A 23,768-nucleotide genomic window follows, 5' to 3' on the forward strand; every position below is an offset into this window, starting at 1 on the left:
CTCACAAATGATGACTCTGCTGACGTCAATGGCATTCTTATCATGCTTAGTGCGACATCAGAAACCAGCCCTCAGAGGCTACTCTTGTTCACAGGAGCAGAGCTCACACTAAGCTGCGGACTGGAGCCGGAGCTCAGGAATCAATCAGCAAAGCTGCAGTCTAAAAAGCTGCAATACCCTTCATATCCCTGCTTTATATACTGCTGGGCAGCACCGTATATATCACAACATATGTGTAGACCCCTTACTGCTTTTACCATGCCCCCCTTGTAGGTCCAATATAAGGACACAGCCCTGGATTCTCATTAGATTCGCTGCAGTTTCTTCTGTGCAAAACATGTTACATGAAATCACCTCTGGTTTTCACCTATTCTATATGATGATCATAGGAAACATTGGGATCTATGGAATCTCTATTGAAACTTTGCAAAAATGTAATTAATTTTTTTACCTTTTTATTTTATTTTTTTATTTACCGGTAATTACTTTATTTGTTTTGCCTGGAATTCTGAGCAAAGAAAAACCAAAACAAATTAGCTTATTTGTAATATGTTTAATGTATCGATTTATAGAATTCCATTGTTTATAAATACTATACTAAATAAACAGAACTTCTTTAATTACTTGGAAACAGTCTGTGGGTCTGGTAGGAAGAAACCGCAAAGTCTTAAGGGCTGGAGATACTGAAGCCCTGTTCCTGTGTGTCCTGCATTGAGGGAATCCTTAAATTGCACCCCTTAAGACATCAAGGTATGTGTATCTACAGTATGGGTTGATGGACTTTAAAGGGACATTGCATGCCTATTTCCATAGCCTGGGAGGAGAGGTGTAAAAAGAACATGAAAGAGAGAATAACTGTGTTGTGGTATGCCTGTCTGCTCTAGATATAACATAGGACCTCCAGATATTGCAAAACTACAACTTATAGCACGCCCATGCAGCCGTAGTGCAGTGCTCTCCATACTGTTATCCTCCAGATGTTGCAAAACCACAACTCCCAGCCGTTGGCTGTCCGGGCATGTTAGGAGTTGAATTTTTGCTTCTGGTGACACTGGAGGGCCACCGTTTGGAAACCACTGTAGTGTATTAGTTATTTCTCAAGTGTTCTTCTAAAGGGAATTAGAAAATGATGTCCAATCTACTCTCATTATGGTATAGAGAAAGAGGAGCTGAGCAGATGATATATACAATACAGTACACTCTGCAGACATCATATTATAGAGCAGGAGGAGCTGAGAAGATGATATATACAATACAGTGCAATCTATAGGTATCATGTTATAGAGCAGGAGGAGCTGAGCAGATGATATATACAATACAGTACAATCTGCACGTATCATGTTATAGAGCAAAAGGAGCTGAGCAGATGATATATACAACACAGTACAATCTGCAGGTATTATGTTATAGAGCAGGAGGAGCTGAGCAGATGATATATACAATACAGTACAATCTGCAGGTATTATGTTATAGAGCAGGAGGAGCTGAGCAGATGATATATACAATACGGTACAATCTGCAGGTATCATATTATAGAGCAGAAGGAGCTGAGCAGATGCTGTATACAATACAGTACAATCTGCAGGTATCATGTTATAGAACAGGAGGAGCAGAGCAGATGATATATGCAATACAGTACAATCGGCCGGTATCATATTATAGAGCAGGAGGAGCTGAGCAGATGATATATACAATACAGTATAATCTGCAGACATCATGTTATAGAGCAGGAAGAGCTGAGCAGATGATCTATACAATACAGTACAATCTGCAGACATCATGTTATAGAGCAGGAAGAGCTGAGCAGATGATCTATACAATACAGTACAATCTGCAGGTATCATGTTATAGAGCAGGAGGAGCTGAGCAGATGATATATACAATACACTACAATCTGTAGGTATCATGTTATAGAGCAGGAAGAGCTGAGCAGATGATATACACAATATAGTACAATCTGCAGGTATCATGTTATAGAGCAGGAAGAGCTGAGCAGATTATATACACAATACAGTACAATCTGCAGACATCATGTTATAGAGCAGGAAGAGCTGAGCAGATGATATATACAATACACTACAATCTGCAGGTATCATGTTATAGAGCAGGAAGAGCTCTAGCTCCTCCTGTATTGTATATATCATCTGTTCAGCTCCTCCTGCTCTATAACATGATGTCTGCAGATTGTACTGTATTGTATATATCATCTGCTCAGCTCCTCCTGCTCTATAAAATAATACCTGCAGATTGTACTGTATTGTATATATCATCTGCTCAGCTTCTCTTGCTCTATAATATGATGCGGTAGACTGCACAGCATTTTATGGTGATAGGTTCTCTTTATTGTATACTTGATACACTCTATTATGCTTAGTGCAGGTGGGCAGTTTATGATACAAGGATTCTTTCTTACTGTATGTGTTTTTTCACCTCTCTTCACAGGCCCCACATGTTGGCATAATACAATGTCCACTGAGCATAAAGGGGCGCTAATGCTTTTAGATCAGAATGCTTTAACAAAAAACAAACAAAAAAAAAAAGGTAATGGTTCACATGAACAAACGTTGCATTGATCAACAGTACCAATAGCAAATATGAGAAACTTTGAAATATATCTTCTTAGACAAGTTTTTATCTCTCCTGTTAAAGACCCCCCCCCCCCATTTAATTATTATGATTATTATTATTTTCCAAATATCAGCTCAGCTTTGCCTGTGTCTTCAAGACAAGAAATACAAGTCTATGGCGGGAGGAGGGAGCTCTGCCCACCAGCTCTAGGAGAACTGAAAATTATAGCAGGAGTTGAATCTGCTGAAAAATACCATATAATGACTAATCTGGAGTCCGCCAGGTATGTCAAACTTATAAAATGTTAGTGCAGATTTTTTTATTTATATACCATAGTAAATGAAAACTGTCAGCTTGCTCCCCCGCACTAACCAGCCGTACTGACTGAGTGCGGGGGATGCTGATAAGTTTGATACCTACTGTGCCTGGATCCGCTCGGTCGAAATCTTCGTTTTTCCCCATATGCTAATTAAGTGCTAACTGGCACAGGCAGTGTTAACTGGCACTTTGATGTCACCGCCGCCGGCCGCAGCACGACCCAGCTCATCAATATTCCTTCCCCCCTCCGCCTCTCCCTCTTCTCCCTGCTCTGTAATGAAGAGGGAGAGGCGGAGGGAGGGGAGGAATATTGATGGCACTGCGGCCGCTGACGTCAAAGTGCCAGTTACCCCGCCTGTGCCAGTTAGCACTTAATTAGCATATAGGGAAAAACGAAGATTTCGGACGAATGGTGGTCAGATCCAGGCACAGTAGGCATCAAACTGATCAGCGTCCCCCGTAGCCAGTACCACTGGTTAGTGCCGGGGGAGCAAGCTGAAAGTTCTCCTTTAAGTGATTTATAGACACAAATCACCACAGCAAAATCTGTATTTTTTATTACTTTTCCATTGAAGAAGTGGTACGAGTTGTGAATCTTCCCATATTCACTATTTAATTTTGCCTTTCGAAAAGGGCGTGATAAGGTTGTGTATTGTAAGGCACAGCTATGTGATACATGTACCAGTGTGTGAAGACTTCTTTTTATAAAAGTGCAGCACACATAGGGCTGTCAGAGCTGGCACCGAGCTTGTGCCTATGTTACAACAGTCGTAAGAATAAAGACATTTATTATCTGTTGGGAGACACTTCAGAGAATATCTCACAGACATCACTCACACTAATGACAGTTTTTACAAAGTGGTGAAACCAGTCCTGGCTACAGTCTGATAAATGTGCCCCACTGTTTATGTGTCACTCAGGAATCTGTCTACTCCAGCGACATCTTCCAATTTCACAATATAGAATGTCTGGGGCATAACTGGATCATTCATCTTTCTCATCTTCGGGCATTGTTGGAACCGTGATCCTTGGGCCCTCCAGTGGAAATGATTCTGATGGTCACACACCATCTATATTAAACATGTAGACATCCACTTCCAATTGCTTTGTTATCATTGTAAACACTGGCTATATTATCAGTAACATTCAATAGATTATATGTTAATAATTCCATAGGAAAAAAACTCAAGTGGTTGGTTCTAAAGGCAGGTACCTTCTGATCGACCTCTAAGGCCCTTCAGTATAAGGGGAAAATGTATGTGCCATGGCCTAGTAGTTCAGTCTGACCCTGGTTAAAGGGGTATTTTCATGATCAAAAGCTATCCCATTGATTGGTTACCTATCATTTTTTCATAGTGACATGTAAAAAAATTTGATTGGTAGGGTTTTGGTTCCTTGGAAGGGGCAGCCAAAGTGTGGTGTCCCAGCACAAAAGGCTGTCCTGTGGGCTGTGGATCTCCTTGGGCATGCCTGCTGCTCCTGTGATGGGGCCAACTGTTATATTGTTTACTGTGTTAATGCACTTCGCTATGTTTACTGTATTCTTGTATTATATGTGTAAGGTTCCTTTTTGTGTTTTTGCATTTTTGCATTATTTCCGTTTTAAGCCTTATTCAGACTTTGTTTTCATGCATTATCAGTTTTCTGTGTTATTTCTCCTGGATAGGGAATAGTTAACACTCTGAACCAATGAGAACTCGGGTGGGAATATTTGTACCCAAGCTCTCCTGCACTCTCCTGTGCTGGTTATTTGGGCATTTGTGCAATAATGCTACTATGATGTCTGTTTTATGATGCACCTTGCTTTTTTCTGTCTTAGTATTTATCTGAGTTTTAACCATGGTTATGCCTGTTTGATATAGATTTTAGTCGGCTTGTTTTTTTTAGGACTTCTGTCTGTTCTGCTTTGCTTAGTTTGTGTTCACACTGTGAAAATCCTGTTCCTCCACATTGTGGAGTTTGGTTTTGAATTTATTCTGTCTTATATCTTGAAAAATATCCTGTCTAGTATCCTGACCAGTGTTCCCTTATTTTTTAGAGTTTGGTTTTCTTGTATCCGTTTTTTTATTATTATTATTTTTTAAACATATTTTATTTCAATTTTATAATTAGGCAAAACAATAAAACAAAAACAAACAATTGCCAGCAAATAGGCGAAAACAGCAAAACAATCTATAGGACAGAGCCATATCATTAGTATTACAGTGCAGTCGGGCAATACAATTAAACAGTGGAGTAGAAGGAAAGGACCAGGTAGGGGGAGCCTAGAGACCCAGCACACGATCTCTGAGCGAGTATACGTCAGACACCTTGCATTCAGTATGTAAGCTGGAAAACAAATACAGGCATGCATGGTAAGAGGAAAATCTGAGATGATTACAAACTACATGAGGAAGGCCGAACTCTATTAGTAATTAGACCACCTAATCCAATTCTATGTGGGAAGCCGCATGGCCCCCAGTGTTCCACCCAAGGAACTCAAACAGTACCATTAAGAAGAGCTAAATGGTGTTTAAATATCAATTATTTCTGATGCTGTACATTGTGAAAGAATAAACACCTTCCTAAGGATAGGGGATAAGTTTGAGATCGCGGGGGGTCCGACCGCTGGGGCCCCCTGCGATCTCTCTGTACGGGGCCCCGGCTCTCCGCCGACACGCCCCCTCAATACATCTCTATGGCAGAGCCGGAGATTGCCGAAGGCAGGAGATAAATCAGAGGGAAACTCCTTATATATATATTAGTATAAAAGTTTTTTAGAATTTTATTTATCAAGTATTTATCAAGTAGGAGTCGGTCCGAAGTACGCCAGAGGCATCCTTCATAGCCATAATATGGGATGGGGGGCATTTACCTTTCGCCAGACGAGCCATCAGGCGACCAGCTTCATTCCTGTGACAGAAGAGATCGACCTTAAAGTGCGGCCATTTAAGTCGTTCTCTTCTATCAAACCATAGGTCAAATTGGGCCCTAACAGCCTTCCACTCATCTCTATGTGTCTCCGTAGGGGAGGTAAGGAATAGGGCATAAGCAACTCGTAGGCAGGTACTAGCCTCATTAAATTGGGTGAGGGAGGTGAGTTTTAAGCTTGCCATGTGTGCAATTAAACAGCCTCTGAGCACCGCCTTACCAGTCTCCCAGAATAGAACCGGATTCGAGTGATGAGAAGCATTGTGTACCGTGAATTCTAGCCACCAAGCCCTCAGCTGCTCCACAAATGTGTCATCCTTCACCAGAAAAGGGAATCACCACAGAATGTCAGTTCCTCGAGGGCAAGATGGGTAAAGTTGTAAGGTCACCCGGGCATGATCCGAGAGTGCCAGGTCTCCAATGTACACAGATTGTACTCGTTGACAGAGATCCAAACTGACTAGAAAGTAGTCAATGAGAGACCACGAACTGTGTGCATTGGAGAAATGGGTAAATTCTCTATCGTCTGAATGAGTGAGGTGCCAGACGTCCTGCATACCTAATTGTTCCATAAACAGGGGAAGAACACAGTCTTGTGCACGGACAGAGGTTGTCATGGGTAGGGGGCATGAACTCTTTCAGTCAACTAATGGGTCTAATACCATATTGAGGTCATCCTCCAGTATTTTTCCCGAGACCCCATCATTTTGTATACTAGTAGTAAGATCACTGAAGAATTACCTATCCTCACCATTAGGCACATACACATTGTAAATACTGATAGGCTCCCCATTATGTTCCAAGAGTAAATGGGATATCCTGCCCTCCATGTCTGCTGTGTGGGAAACAAAGTTAAACATAAACAATTAATGTATAAGGGCAGGAACCCCCGCCTTCTAATCTTTAGATGGGGAGCCATACACATGCCCCACCCCCTGATGCTGCATCCTAAAAAAAAATATCAACCTCAGACAAATGTTTTTTTTTTTTTTTAAGTAGCACAATATCCAGATGGAAGCGTTTAAGGTAACGAAGAAAGAGTCTCCTCTTATGAGGAGAGCAAAGGCCCTTGACGTTCCAGGACATAATCTTAGCCATAGGATAAATTTAGGGGAAGGTACTCCCTAAAGGAGGAATATACTGTGCATCAGAAACTAGTTTGGAAAGAAGGATACAGAAGCATGGAGTTAAACATAGGACTCTCCCGCCTATTTCTAAGAACCCAGATAGTGACGCCTTCTAAACTAGGGCTTCCAAAGAATGACCGACATGGCAAACTTGTCTTAAAAAAAACTGATGAAATATACAACATACACAGAAAGCAAATAAGAATTACAAAAAAAACGTAGGGTAGTCGAGTAACACAGACTCCCTTCCTGTGAGTGAAGGACTTCCTTTTTTTGGCTGATAATGAGTTAACAAAAGGGATAGGGGGTTGGCAAAAGAGACATATATAACAGTGGGATGGTGAGAACCCCCCCCCCCCATCCATTTACATAAAGTGGCTATAGACCCCCAAAGGAGAGAAATGAGCCCCCCGGAAGAATTCTATAGGCAGTAAACAATAGCATCATATAAACTTATTTAGAAAAAAAAAACAAAGAATAATGCTACTAAAAGTCACTGAAGAAGACATAAAACCTGAGATTAGCCTCCAGGCCTGATCATGACCAAGAAAGAATCCTAACGCCCCTTGGAAGTGTAGTGCAGCAGGTGAGGGATTCCTCAGTCAGGGGAAGATTGCCGACCAAGGCCTGGTCTTGGGGAGCGGTGACGTCTGCGTTGATCCCTCGGAGCGGGAGAACCTGTGTCATCTCTCAAGGCCAATCTGGAATGGTGATTCCCTCTGGGTGAACGAGATCTGCGACTGTGAGGTGACCGTGTCCGTGTTTTGTAGACAGATCTAGTCCCATCAGCATGAAACACCCGTGGGGTTGCCGGATACTGGAGCTGGAACAGGCAGTTGGCTTTATAGAGTGATGTACAGATGGCGCTAAAGGCGCCACGTTTTGCCACGTCAACAGAAAAGTCCTCAAAGAGTAAGAGGCGCATGCCATGAATCACTAATGGTTGCTGTAGGCGACGATAGGCTTGCAGTATTTCCACTTTATCATTAAAGTCCAGAAGGCCAAGGATAACTTGGTGTGGGTGATTTGCCAATGTTGCCGGAATAACTTGGAGGCTGAGGCAGTGCCAATTCTGTGTGCCCTTTCTACTCTGCATGGATGGGAGAGACCCAGGGCTTTAGGGAGGTCTCACTCACAGAACCATTGCAGGTTAGGGGGTGCTACTTTTTTTTTTAACCCCCACAATGCGTAGATTATTTCACCGGGACCTGTTTTCTAGATCTTCCAGCTTTTCCCTCATCCTCGCAAGTTCAGATTCAGTGATGCAAAGTCACCACTCTGTAACGGTTTCATCATCTTCCGGTGTTACATCCGCTGCTCCACCTCATTTAAGCGGCCGGAGTGCTCCTTTACCTCAATTTGTAAATTCTGTAGTGTAGCCTTTAAAAGTTCCTTGACGATGTGTTGCACATTTGCGGTGAGGCGGAGCACCATTTCATCTGCAAGAAGTTGATAATCTATATGGAATGAGGCACCATGGGAGGCCTGGAGCACAGGGCCCTGAGAAGGTACTGTAGGGGGCTTATCTGAACTCAGATCACAGCTGGATAGGCTGGGCAGCTTGCTGGAAGACCACCATAGCAGCCACCTCTGCCAGGGACATCAGTGGTGGCAGTGTATATGTCTCTGCTGCAGCTTGCAGCGCTGGGCTGGCGGTGGCCATGTTAGCTGCGCTGCCTGGTGCTGAGGTCGGGAGCACAATGTGGCTGTGACACTGCCAGGCCGCCGCGTTGCAGAAACCACTCCATGCCCTACACTCCACAGAGGAGCTGCGGGACCCACGGTGAGTGTCCGGTGGTCGGTGTAGAGCTGGTACGTGCCGGGGGAAGCGGGAGCTCTCCTCAGGTGCTGCCTACATCGGCCGAGCCAGAACCCTTGTATCCGTTTTCATGAAGTTCATGTTAGTTATCTTAGTCCAGTGTGAACTGTGTTCTATGTTCCTGATCAGTTTTGTGTTTTACATGCAGTTCTTCTGTTCATCCCCTGCATTTCCTGGCTTCTGCTGTTTACTCATTTCATACCTTGTCTAGTTCATTTATTCCCTGTGCATAAACTATACCTTAGTCCTCACCCTGGGGAGCAGATGCCCTTTCCCACAGACCGACCTTATGCATAAGGACTTTTGTGTTTAATGGAAAATCTATGATAAAGGCGAATGTATATTACATCATCAAGCTAAACATTATAGTCTCGGTGGGGTTCTTAGGTAACCAACAGTTCAACGCTTAGGCTGCAGTGTGGTACAGTTTATTAAGGAATTAGGTCCATCCTTTGCCTACAAAATAATATAAGCACAGAGAGTACTGTCTCCTTGAAAATAAATGTGAGCATATGTATTACTTCTTTTGTGTCTTTCTCTTTAGATGATGTAGGCGCAGTCTGTCTACAGCCCTCTTGTCTTTCCAATAGGGCAGGGTCCTCTCTTCCAAGTCATGGCTGGAAAAAATCTTCACGATGGTCTAAGCTGGATGCAGAAGAGGAAAGAGAATGACTCAGATCAGAGAAGACGTCACATGTGAGACACTAGATGTAACGGCACTGTAATTACTTACAGCACTGTAATCAATACATCATCAGAGTCTAATATGTATGGGGATATTTCCTCTGTTATTACTGGATTTATTGGTAGTGTTGGCTTAGCATCCTGCATTTGGTCAGTACAGTATGATGTAATATGTATGGTGATAATATTCCTCCCTGGATACTGGTATTATTGGTAGTGCTGGTCTTAGTATACAGGCTTTGGACAGTAACAGTATGATGATAATATATATGGTAATATTTTTTCCTCCTTGTATACTGGTATTATTGGTAATTCTGGTCTTAGTATACTTGATTTGGTTGATAAACAGTTTAATCATATTATGATGCATAGAACATTGTCTTATAGCTATGTTCTCTTTGAGATATTTTTATTTTGCTTTTTTTTTATTTATTTATTTTTTGAAGGGGGGAGGGGTGGTTGAGGTTGCAAAACAGATCTTACACTAGCAATACTGTTGCGGGCAAGAGTGGGCTCCAAGAATGATTTCCTCTAGTGGGTCCACGGTACTCCAGCCCAAAATTATTCATATTCCAATAAAAGTAAAATGAAAAAAAGTTGTAGTTCTTTATACAAAGAACTGCTAGTGGGTGAAATAGTTACACGACTGATTGACATGTATAGTATATCTGATTCTAACAGAATTAAAACAAAGCACTGTATATTAGAAAATATGTCTTTACCAATGAAGACTAGACCCCTGTAAAAAAGAATAAAGCTTTCCTGACCTCAGGAGGTCAATGCAACCCTGAAAAGTATAGCTTATCTTACATTAGAAACTATATCCACCATTCTTTTGATGTTGTGCTTAGTATAGAGCAGTGTATCCCAACCAGTGTGCCTCCAGCTGTTGCAAAACTACAACTCCCAGCATGAAAGGACAGCCTTTGGAAATAATCCGAAAATCAAATAATACAAGTGCATTTTTTTGTGGCAGAATCTGCTTTTCTGTACTTTATACACAGTACACGGCTGGCATTTTTTTTTTTCTTATTCTCCAGGGCTCTGTGCATCATGAATATCTGCTGCAGCTCTTAGCTGGAGAAAACATGAATAGGCCGAGCATTCGTAACAACGCTGGCTGCTAAATCAAAAGGGACAAGGGCGCTCCTGCCTGTCAATCATCAGTACAAGGCAAGGCTCGCCATTGGTTGTTGCTACTGTACTTCCCTGTGTTGTCACTGCGTCACGTGGCATCTCATAACAGCCTGGGATGAGGACAAGTGCTTTGCAATACATGGCAGAATGTCATATTTCATGTATGCATATGCATATAAAATTTAAGCTGTGCATAAGAAAGAACGAAATATGAAATGTGTGCACTGCAGTAATGTATGGACTGCAGCCGTGGGGATAATCATATGAGAAGCCATTACAATAAAATAAAATATATGACTAGACCCGCTGCTACAGTGCACACATCTGTGTATCATAAATAGCAGTGTCAACCACAGTTTTCCTTATTAACTCTTGATTATTTATATTCAGACAGGGTAAGAAGTAGCTGACCCAACCACAGTTGGAGCACAACACCTAGTAGTGGCTCAACTGAGGTGCAGGGTGTATTCAGAAGAGTGGGGTTGGACCACTACTTTGTCTAGGAATAGGGACAGATCCCAATCTGTAACAGGAAGTGTTGTACCTCAGGTATAGAAAAGAAAAAGAACACAAAAAAGAGGCACTAAAAGTGCCGTCATCCAGGTGAATGGAGAAATGGTTTATGACCAGTAGTATGCACACTCTGTGCGCTGTGGGCACAACAACAACATGCACCTTACACCACACTGGGGCGCAGTGCGCAGAAAGTCATTATCGTCTTGCATCCAACCACAGCTCAAAGTTACATAAAGACACACAAATCACCGGGCCAAGATGGCATCCATCCAAGGAATGAAGTACCGGGGTGAATCTATGGATGTTGTATAGCTGGTCTTTTCTAAGGAATTTAAAACTAGGCCACACAAAAGGTTAGTACATAAAATGAGGATGCTGGGACTAGGGGAGAATATATGTAAATGGGTTATCAACTGGCTTACTGACAAGAAGCAGAGGGTGGGGATCAATGGAACTTAAGCTGGTTGGGTGACAGTTACTAGTGGGGTACCACAGGGGTCAGTAATGGGTTGATTTGGGTTGGGTAATGGGTTCATTTCTTTTCAGTATATTTATAAATGTAGAGAACTTGTAGAGGGATCATAGAGTAGAATTTCTATATTTGCAGATGACACTAAACTGAGTAAGGTGATCACCACAGAGGAGGATAACATAATATTACAGAGGGATCTGGGGAAGCTGGAGGCTTGGGAAAGACTTAGCAAATGAAATGTAATGTGGATAAATATAAGGTTATGCACTTGGGACATGTACAATTATGTTCTAAATAATAAGATATTAAGTAAAACTTCTACTAAAAAGGACTTGGGGTGCTGGTGGTCAGTAAGCTCAATTTTAATGATCAGTACCAGGCAGCTGCTACCAAGGCTAATAAAGTAATGGGATGTATCCAGAGAGGCGTAGAGGCTTGTGACAGGGACATAGTTTTGCCTCTGTATAAATCATTAGTCAGACCACATATGGAGTATTATGTCTAATTTTGTGCACCTGTATATAAGAAGGACATGGCTGAACTGGAGAGGGTGCAGAGGAGGGCAACAGATAATTAAAGGAAATATGCAGCAAACAAAACTTATCCCCTATCCAGTGGATAGGGGATAAGTGTCAGAACGTGGGGGGGGTCCACATGCTGGGACCCCCGGCGATCTCCTGCACGAGCCGTGTCAGCCGCAACATGACATGGGACCGACATGCCTCCTCCATGTATCTCTAAGGGAGAGGCGGGAAGGCAGCGTTCGTGCCTCCCCGCCTCTCCCATAGAGCTGTATCGGGAGGGGGCGTACCGTCGACCTCAGTGAGGTCGATGCTACGTGTATTAGTCAGAGCACAGGGCAGCAATGCAGGGGCCCCGATTGGGAGATCGCAGGGGTCCCAGCGGTCGGATCCATATCCCCCCCCCCCGCGATCAGAAACGTTTTGTTTTCTGCAGATGTTCTGGGAGCATTACAGGACCAAGACAGGATATCAAGCTTGGGGTTATTTAGTCTGGAGAAAAGATGTCTTAAGGGGTGATCTGATCACAATGTACAAATATATGAATGACAGTACAGAGATATTTTTATACCTAGGCTGGTAACCATAATGTGGTTTACCAGGAGAGTAACGGTGACTGGGGTGTTGCAGTGGTAGTGTAGGGTCTGGTGGTATTAACCCTTGAATGTTGTGATGCCAGGGTGCGGTTTCCTCAATAGTATTGTTCCTACCGCCAACCGTCCCACAAACGGCAGGGAAAAATAATGGAATGTCCACAGCAGATTTCAGGAATAAACTGAAGAAACTTTACTTGCAGAATTTATGAAACAGTCTTTAACATAACAGTCTTTTCAAGAGTGAACCGGGATACAGGTTCCTCACAGGTTTGCTGGGAAGATTTGAGCTGGTAGTAGTCACACAGGATTTGATAGATGGAGCTTTGAGTAACTCACTTTTAGTGGCTGCAGGTTCTTAGGCTTTGGGCCTAGTTGAATAGAATTGATGCTGATGAGATGCTTGTGCTTGTTTAGTGTCCAGGAGGTAAGAGAAAAGAGAGAATTGATTGACTACAGCCCTTTATATAATAAGGGGCTGGACTAAGCTCATTGGTCAACAATCCTGTAAGTTATGAACCCAGTGAACTCTGAGTACATCACATGACCTCTAAGGTCCTTGAACATTTTATACATCACAACCGTACATCATGTGACCACTAAGGTCCTGTACGTATATTTTCTATACATTAACCCCTTAAGGACTCAGCCCATTTTGGCCTTAAGGACTCAGACAATTTAATTTTTACGTTTTCATTTTTTCCTCCTCGCCTTCTAAAAATCATAACTCTTTTATATTTTCATCCACAGACTAGTATGAGGGCTTATTTTTTGTGTGACCAGTTGTCCTTTGTAATGACATCACTCATTATATCATAAAATGTATGGCGCAACCAAAAAACACTGTTTTTGTGGGGAAATTAAAATGAAAAACGCAATTTTGCTAATTTTGGAAGGTTTTGTTTTCACGCCGTACAATTTATGGTAAAAATGACGTGTGTTCTTTATTCTTAGGGTCAATACGATTAAAATGATACCCATTATTATATACTTTTATATTATTGTTGCGCTTAAAAAAAATCACAAACTTTTTAACCAAATTAGTACGTTTATAATCCCTTTATTTTGATGACCTCTAACTTTTTTATTTTTCCGTATAAGTGGCGGTATGGGGGCTCATTTTTTGCGCCATGATCTGTACTTTTTTTTGATACCACATTTGCATATAAAAAACTTTTAATACACTTTTTATAATTTTTTTTTTAATAAAATGTATTAAAAAAGTAGGAATTTTGGACTTTTTTTATTTTTTTTCGTTCACGCCGTTCACCGTACGGGATCATTAACATTTTATTTTAATAGTTCGGACATTTACGCACGCGGCGATACCAAATATGTCTATAAAAAATGTTTTTTACGCTTTTTGGGGGTAAAATAGGAAAAAACGGACGTTTTACTTTTTTATTGGGGGAGGGGATTTTTCACTTTTTTTTTACTTTTACTTTTACATTTTTTTACATTTTTTTTTACACTTGAATAGTCCCCATAGGGGACTATTCATAGCAATACCATGATTGCTAATACTGATCTGTTCTATGTATAGGACATAGAACAGATCAGTATTATCGGTCATCTCCTGCTCTGGTCTGCTCGATCACAGACCAGAGCAGGAGACGCCGGGAGCCGCACGGAGGAAGGAGAGGGGACCTCCGTGCGGCGTTATGAATGATCGGATCCCCGCAGCAGTGCTGCGGGCGATCCGATCGTTCATTTAAATCGCGAACTCCCGCAGATGCCGGGATCTGTATTGATCCCGGCACCTGAGGGGTTAATGGCAGACGCCCGCGAGATCGCGGGCGTCGGCCATTGCCGGCGGGTCCCTGGCTGTGATTAGCAGCCGGGATCAGCCGCGCATGACACGGGCATCGCTCCGATGCCCGCGGTTATGCTTAGGACGTAAATGTACGTCCTGGTGCGTTAAGTACCACCTCACCAGGACGTACATTTACGTCCTGCGTCCTTAAGGGGTTAAATAAATATTAACACACTTTACATGAGGCGACCAAGGGTAAGCCCTGCAGGAGAGCCCTATATGAATGGAGGGACTCTAACTGAGGGGACTTTAGACAAGGGACAGGACAAGGTCCTCTAGGTCTAGAAGAACGAACGTTTCACCATCATTCGAGACAGATATTCTTTACCGTAGGAGCAGTGAGACTATGGAACTCTCTGCCGCATGATGTTGTTATGTCTGGGGGGACATGGATGTTTTTCTGGAAAAATATATTTCAGGTTATGGATACTAGATTTATGGGGATAAAACATTGATCCTTGGATTTATTCTGATCGCCTTATTGGAATCGGGAAGGAATTCTCCCTCTGTTATGGCACCATTGGCATCAGCTGCATGTTTTTTTTTTTTTTTTTGCCTTCCTCTGGATTAACCCCTTAACGACGCAGGACGTATATTTACGTCCTGCGCCGGCTCCCGCGATATGAAACGGGATCGCGCCGCGATCCCGCATCATATCGCGTCGGTCCCGGCACTCATCAACGGCCGGGACCCGGCGATGTGCGGTATTAACCCTTTAGAAGCGGCGGTCAAAGCTGACCGCTGCTTCTAAAGTGAAAGTGAAAGTGACCCTGCTCAGACCCTCCTCAGTCGGGCTGTTCGGGACAGCTGCAGTGAAATTGCGGCGTCCCGAACAGCTTACAGGAAACCGGGAGGGCCCTTACCTGCCTCCTCGGTGTCCGATCGACGAATGACTGCTCCATGCCTGAGATCCAGGCAGGAGCAGTCAAGCGCCGATAACACTGATCACAGGCTTGTTAATACACGCCAGTGATCTGTGCAAGAGATCAGTGTGTGCAGTGTTATTGGTCCCTATGGGACCTATAACACTACAAAAAAAAAGAGTGTTAATAAAGGTCATTTAACCCCTTCCCTAATAAAAGTTTGAATCACCCCCCTTTTCCCATAAAAAAAATATAACCGTGTAAAAAATAAAATAAAATAAACAAATATATGTGGTATTGCCGTGTGCGTAAATGTCCGATAAAAATATATAATTCATTAAACTGCACGGTCAATGGCGTACGCGCAAAAAAATTCCAAAGTCAAAAAACTCGTATTTTTGGTCACTTTTTATACCATTAAAAAATGAATAAAAAGTGATCAAAAAGTCTGATCAAAACAAAAATCATACCGATAAAAACTTCAGATCACGGCGCAAAAAATTTGTCCTCAAACCTCCCTGTACGTGGAAAAATAAAAAAGTTATAGGGGTCAGAAGATGACATTTTTAAACATATACATTTTCCTGCATGTAGTTATGATTTTTTCCAGAAGTACTACAAAATCAAACCTATATAAGTAGGGTATCATTTTAACCGTATGGACCTACAGAATAATGATAAGGTGTAATTTGTACCGAAATATGCACTGCGTAGAAACGGAAGCCCCCAAAATTTACAAAATGGCGTTTTTTCTTCGATTTTGTTGCACAATGATTTTTTTTCCGTTTCGCCGTGAATTTTTGGGTAAAATGACTAATGTCACTGAAAAGTAGAATTGGTGACACAAAAAATAAGCCATAATATGGATTTTTAGGGGGAAAATTGAAAGGGTTATGATTTTTAAAAGGTAAGGAGGAAAAAACGAAAGTGCAAAAACTGAAAAACCCTGAGTCCTTAAGGGGTTAACACAGTTGAACTTGAAAGACTCTTTTTTTCAACTTTACAAACTATGTTACTATGACTTGAGGCGGTAATTGTGATCAAAGGAACAGATGCTCGGAGACAACAAAAGCCTTGAAAAGTAGAAATTTGTAGAAGAACCACGGCACTCAATTTGTCCGATGCAGTTAAAAATGATTTTATTGTGGCACAGGTATTACATGGGGGGAGATGTGGTACGCACTCCAACGAACGCTGGCTTCAAGTCATGTGACACATCGTCAGGGCCTTGAAAAGTAGATTGACTTCCAGAGATGGCGCTCCTGACTGTAAAAGCTAATTCTATACTTATACCTAAAATTCCGGAAAAGATGAGTGTAAAATAAAAAAGGCTTATTAGGTTGGACAAAGCATATCGAGGGCTACACCCTGTTTGTCAGGTCTGCTGTAAAATAACAAAAACTCATTTAAAATATAAGCGTGGAAATGATTTTCTGATTTTAATAAGTCCTGCATAATTTCTCTACTCTAAAATATGCACCATCAATCACTTGAAAGAATTACCTGATGGCTATGACTGTTTTTATATTATAGGCATTATGTGTGATGACCCATTCTCCATAACTGTGCCAACTGGTGTTAGCCTCATGGCAAGAGGAATCCTCCTTGTTATAAGCAGAATCACTAAATAGTGACAGAATCCTGTTTATCCCAAGATTATAAATTATCCCCTATCTAAAGGATAAGGGATAACTAGCTGATAGATGGAGAACCAACCACTGTGACCCCCACAGAGCTAAACGATGGAGGTCAATTGCCCCCTGAGTGATTCACGCCGCGATGTGCTTGTTTGGCTACCGCTCTGTTCTTTGTCTGTGGGAAATCTGAACATAGCAGAGTACAGCCATGTTCAAAAGTCCCATATAATGGCCTACAAAAATTTCTCATCGCCAAGGGGTCATACAAGACACATGTCATGATGGGTAAAAGCAAAGAGCTGTCTCAAGACCTTTACAACCTAATTGTTACAAAATATAGCAATGTCATTGGTTACAGGTACATTTCCAAGCTTCTGAATGTTCCAGTGAGCACTGTTGGCACCATAATATGGAACAAACATTTCACCATAAAATTTGTCTCAACCAGGAGCTCCTCCCAAGATTGTTGTAGTTTTGCAACATCTGGAGGGCCAATGGTTAGAGAAAACTGCTTTAGAGACAGGAAAGCCCCTACTTGGCTCTGCTTGCCTCAAAATAATAGTAAGCACTGTAATCTTTTCTTTAATGATGGTGCCTGCCCTCCCCAATCTACTGAGCTCACACGCTACTACACAGGCTGACATGTCTGCCTTTGTGGATGTAGTCTGTATGGTGAGAAATCACAGGTAAAACATTTGGACCAGTCCACGTTACTATTACCCTGATAACGTTTTCCTTCACAGTGTACACTTGGCATTCGTAATGAATAGACCCTCGAGGGGCTCAGGATGACAGGGCTGAAGCGGGTGACTCATGGAGCCCTGTAACTGATTATACTTAATTTGGTGATAATCATACACGATCACTGGGGAAAAGATGTATTGATTGGAACTCAATCACACTTTCAATTTTTATTATGTACTCACAGATGAGATGCAAGTAAGAGTGGTAAGAAGGAAATTCATTTGAATTCATCATTCGGTCCAACATGTGAGCTCATAGCAGCTTGGATGGGAATAGTCACACATAGAGACGAGGTTGTGATTGTTGTGTGTCCTAACGGTGGCGGCCGTTCTGAGATCAGCATCGTATTTAATGGATTAGAGATCGACTACTGTTACTATAACCACTATTAATAGAATTAGATCAAGGAGCAGGTTAAAATATTTAGGGCAGGAACTCCTGGGTCTAATATAACATCAATGTTAGGACCACCCCAAAGTTATCACACTTTATTTGCAAAACATGTCTCCACAAATGAGGTAGGATGACCTTTTAAACACCCTAAGGCTAAATTCACACATAGTATTTTGGTCAGTACTAATAGTCAAAATATATAAATTATGTTTAACTACCGATTTTGGCTGGAAATACTCGCCAAAATACTATGTGTAAACCCTGTCTTAGGGTATGTTTACACTTCGGAATGTCGTTGCTGAATTAAGCTGGAATATTCTGCATGGGCATTCTACTGCAGAATAGTACTATTGATTTCAATAAGATTCTGTGGTACTGGGCACACGTTGGAATCCCGATTCCAGCATCAGCAAAAGAATAGACTTGTTTATTTTTTATCCAAATTTTGCTTGGAAATGCAATACTGCCTAAGAGACGACACATTTTCAAGCGGTTGTAGCACCCGCCATAGCTTTCAAATGTGCCAAATGTCCATCACAGGTGGAGATTCTGCACATTATTCTACTGGGTGAACATACCCTTAGGCTCCTCCTTGTGACTGCACCCTCTGCAGTTACTTAACTGGGGGCACATCTTTAAAAGCTATGGACACCTTTGCACGTAAATGATTTGGCTTGGTTACTTGTTTCCGAATGCAAAGTTAAAGGGGTTGTCCATTTTACTTAAAGAGAACCTCCTTTTTAATCTAGAGAGTTATAGAAGACCTTGTATTTTTATATATCAACTGGCTCCGGAAAGTTAAACAGATTTGTAAATTACTTATATTAAAAAATCTTAATCCTTCCAATAGTTATTAGCTTCTGAAGTTGAGTTGTTGTTTTCTGTCTAACTGCTCTCTGATGATTCACGACCCGGGAGCTGTGCAGTTCCTATGGGGATATTCTCCCATCATGCACAGCTCCCGGGACCTGACATCATCATTGAGCAGTTAGACAGAAAACTTCAGAAGCTAATAACTATTGGAAGGATTAAGATTTTTTAATAGAAGTAATTTACAAATCTGTTTAACTTTCCGGAGCCAGTTGATATATAAAAAAAAGTTTTGGTCTGGAATACCCCTTTAAACAAAAATTATTTGTGTGGTGAAAAAAAAAAAAAAAAAAAAAAAAAACATAATTTTGTACCTAATTTACACAGTTTGTCCTGTTTTACTACTTAAAAAAAAGTTTCTTATTTTTTTTTAATTGTTTTGCATTCTGCTCCCTACAAAACTCTTTTTATTCTTCTATCTACACAGCTCCATTTTGTGCAGTAAGCAATAGTTTTTATTGGTACCACTTCATCTTCTATTTCATGTTTTCTGGGATGCATTGTTATTTTTATTTATTTAGGGCATTCTAGGGGCATCTAGGTGATTACATGACCAGAACCAGATTTCTGACGTCACCTTAACCCACGCCAGTGTTCCCAAACAGTGTGAACTTTAAAGGGGTACTCCGGTGGAAAACTTTTTTTTTTTTTTAAATAAACTGGTGCCAGAAAGTTAAACTGATTTGTAAATTACTTCTATTAAAAAATCTTAATCCTTCCAGTACTTATTAGCTGCTGAATACTACAGAGGAAATTATTTTCTTTTTGGAACACAGAGCTCTCTGCTGACATCACGAGCACAGTGCCCTCTGCTGACATCTCTGTCCATTTTAGGAACTGTCCAGAGCAGCATATGTTTGCTATGGGGATTTTCTCCTACTCTGGACAGAGATGACAGAGATGTCAGCAGAGAGCTCTGTGTTTCAAAAAGAAAAGAATTTCCTCTGTAGTATTCAGAAGCTAATAAGTACTAGAAGGATTAAGATTTTTTAATAGAAGTAATTTACAAATCTGTTTAACTTTCTGGCACCAGTTGATAAAAAAAAAAAAAAAAATTCCACCTTTAAGTTTTAGGAAGAAAATGAAAAGTGATGTACCCTATAAAATGTATGTAACCATAGGCAGGTAATCTCAAAGGTGCCCAGAGAACAATGAAACAGCTGAATATCCATCTATTCTAGTAGTCTTATTCACGCAGAGTCTCCTGGCATACAGACATTTGATGTTCCTAACTAAGTTGAATGCACCGTGATGTGATCATAACCTGTTAATAACCTAGCGTATTAGTCGACGAGATGAAGAATGTCTGGTTATGTAACAAGGATTATTGCTGGGTAATTCGCATTCTCATTCCTTAAGTATCCTGGTTTTCTTACTTATTAGCGACAGCTGTAACAGTTCTTATTGGCTTTGCTTAAGCAGTAACCAGGCCTTGCCCCAAATACTTTATCTTACAGCGTTGATCATACGTGTGACTGACGTGGGCATTATGTAGTGACTTTCCACAAAAGTCTCCCGAGGTTTTTTAATTATGATAATGATAGTGGCCCCCAATGGGGGTTTCTATAAGCATGTCCAGGTACAATAGCATTTTCTTCTGACAATAGGAAAGCTGGATTTGTTGTCCATTTTAAATATTGTGAAAGCTGAATTTCCTTGGCTATGGTTTTGCAGCAGTCAACAAGCCAAGATGTAGCACAAAAATCTCTGCCCTGGGGAAGGGTGCCAAGGATATCAATAACATACAGTTTTCATATAATGGCAGAAGACAATACATCCAAAAATGAAATAGTGCACAGACAAACATTATAGAAAAATGTATACTTTATTGAAAAAAATAATGTTCATTAAAAAACATAAAATACACATATGGATCAGAACACAGACTGGATAGTGGGGATGGTTAAAGACCCATAAACAAAGGGGCTCAGACCCAGAGAACATAGTACACCTAAATGAGCAATATAAGAGGTCTAGTGTGGTAGAGGGTGTGACAGATGGCATTAACCCCTTGAATTTTTGACGCCAGGGCATGGTTTATCCTCAATACCACCCGAAGGTATACCACTGGATCCTGGGCTAGGCACAGGGGGCAATAATGACTCTGACGCCAAGTTACGGACAACAGTAGCTTTACTGAGTAACAGATGGTACAGTCTATACAGTTCAGCCAGGACCATGAAGGTGACCAGTGACTTAAGAGACCTTGAAGGGGTACTCCGGTGGAAAACTTTTTTTTTTTTTTTTTTTTAATCAACTAGTGCCAGAAAGTTAAACAGATTTGTAAATTACTTCTATTAAAAATTCTTAATCCTTCCAGTACTTATTAGCGGCTGTATACTACAGAGGAAATTATTTTCTTTTTGGATTTGTTTTCTGTCAAGATCACAGTGTTCTCTGCAATTTTAGGAACTGTCCAGAGCAGCATATGTTTGCTATGGAGATTGCAAAGGTACAGGGGCACAACTCCCGTACTTCACAGAGCAGAAACAGACATACAAGTACTAATAAAGATGTACTCCGATTTTTCAAATCAACTGGTGCCAGAAAGTTAAACAGATTTGTAAATTACTTCTATTAAAAAATCTTAACCAGTTAAGGACCAAGGACGTTCTGGAATGTCCCCGCACCCTGGGCTTTAAGGACCAAGGACGTTCCAGAACGTCCTGGTGTTTCTCCGGTCTCTGCCGTGCGCCGGGCAGAGATCGGAAGCGGATCCCTGCTGAAATCCTTCTGCAGGGATCCAGGGCAAACTCCGAGGGGGACCATGTTTGCCCCCCATGTCGGCAAATGGCCGGCGAAATTGCGCCAGCAATTTGCGGCGAAACCGGGCTGATCGGGTCTCTGGGACCTGACCGCCCGGTAATTTTGCATGATCCCGGTTGTCACAGACAGCCAGGACCATGCCGAAGTATAGGAGCGAGGTGGCAAGCCTGCCCCTGGAAGTCCGGAGAGGACGGGAGGAAGACCGGAGGATGCGGCAGGGGACGCGGGAGTGCTGGGGCCCGGCCCCGGTACTTACCTCGTCAATGAAGACCTGGATCCCGGCAATGAAGACGGCGGCGACAGGTGAGTTCCTCTTCAGCCGCGGTCGAGCCCTTTACAGCAATGCACGTTGCCGTAAAGCGACATGCATTGCTGTAATGGGACCCTGTATACTACAACTCCCAGCATGCCCAGACAGCCCTTGGCGTCTGGCCATGCTGGGAGTTGCAGTTTTGCAACATCTGGAGGTCCACAGTTTGGAGACCACTGTGCCCTTCCAGATGTTGCAAAACTACACATCCTCAGCATGCCCTTACTGTCCAGGCATGCTGGGAGTTGTAGTTCTGTAACATCTGGCTCTTCAAATGTTGCAGAACTACAACTCCCAGCATGCCTGGACAGTTTTGGCATTCTGGGAGTTGTAGTTTTACAACATCTGGAGGGCTACAGCTTGGACACCACTACACAGTGGTCCCCAAACTGTTCTCCTCCAGCTGTTGCGTAACCACTACTCCCAATATGCCCTTCGGCTGTCTGGGCATGCTGGGGGTTGTGGTTTTGCAACAACTGGAGGCACACTGGTTGGGAAATATTGTCGGTTTCCTAACTCAGTGTTTCCCAACCCGTGTGCCTCCAGCTGTTGCAAAACTATAACTACCAGCATGCACTGATAGACCGTGCATGCTGGGAGTTGTAGTTTTTCAACAGCTGGAGGTCCCGTCCCCCCTGTGAATGTACAGGGTACATTCACATGGACAGGGGGCTTACAGTGAGTATCAGGCTGCAAGTTTGCAATGCAGCTAATTTTGCGCAGCAGCTCAAACTCAAAGTGGGAAACTCGCTGTAATCCCTCGCCCGTGTGACTGTACCCTAAAAACACTACACTACACTAATACAAAATTAAATAAAAAGTAAAAAACACTACATATACACATACCCCTACACAGCCCCCCTCCCCAATAAAAATGAAAAATGTCTGGTACGCCACAATGGAGCCTCCAGCCTCCAGCTGTTGCAAAACAACAACTCCCAGTATTGCCGGACAGCCGTTGACTGTCCAAGCATGCTGGGAGTTTTGCAACAGCTGGAGGCACCCTGTTTGGGAATCACTGGCGTAGAATACCCCTATGTCCACCCCTATGCAAATCCCTAATTCAGGCCTCAAATGCACATGGCGCTCTCACTTTGGAGCCCTGTCGTATTTCAAGGCAACAGTTTAGGGCCACATATGGGGTATCGCCATACTTAGGAGAAATTGTGTTACAAATTTTGGGGGGCTTTTTCTCCTTTCACCCCTTATGAAAAGGTGAAGTTGGGGTCTACACCAGCATGTTAGTGTAAAAAAATTAATTTTTTACACTAACATGCTGGTTTTGCCCTATACTTTTCATTTTGACAAGAGGTAAAAGGGGGAAAAAAGCCCCCCAAAATTTGTAATGCAATTTCTCCTGAGTACGGAGATACCCCATATGTGGGCGCAAAGTGCTCTGGGGTCGCACCTCAAGGCCCAGAAGGAAGAGTGCACCATGTACATTTAAGGTGATTTGCACAGGGGTGGCTGATTGTTGCAGCGGTTTTGACAAACACAAAAAAAAACAAGTCCCCACATGTGACCCCATTTCTGAAACTACACCCCTCACGGAATGTAATGAGGGGTGCAGTGAGAATTTACACCCCACTGGTGTCTGACAGATCTTTGGAACAGTGGGCTGTGCAAATTAAAAACTGTTCCAAAGATCTGACAGACACCAGTGGGGGGGGTAAATGCTCACTGTACCCCTTGTTACATTCCTCAAGG

At 42.2% G+C, this 23,768-nt stretch overlaps 1 protein-coding gene and 1 long non-coding RNA gene across 14 annotated transcripts in view; one reads left to right on the top strand and one right to left on the bottom strand.

Annotated features, from left to right (window-relative positions):
• The window catches only part of PDE4D (phosphodiesterase 4D), an 846,931-nt gene that overhangs the window by 169,556 nt on the left and 653,607 nt on the right, over positions 1–23,768 (bottom strand). The window lies entirely within an intron of this gene.
• On the top strand, positions 564–9,422 carry LOC130291783 (uncharacterized). The gene is made up of 3 exons (XR_008848032.1): positions 564–750; positions 2,702–2,851; positions 9,287–9,422. It is a non-coding gene; the product is annotated as an uncharacterized LOC130291783 (long non-coding RNA).

This window comes from Hyla sarda, chromosome 1 (genome assembly GCF_029499605.1).
Source record: "Hyla sarda isolate aHylSar1 chromosome 1, aHylSar1.hap1, whole genome shotgun sequence".
Taxonomy (NCBI): Eukaryota; Metazoa; Chordata; class Amphibia; order Anura; family Hylidae; genus Hyla; species Hyla sarda.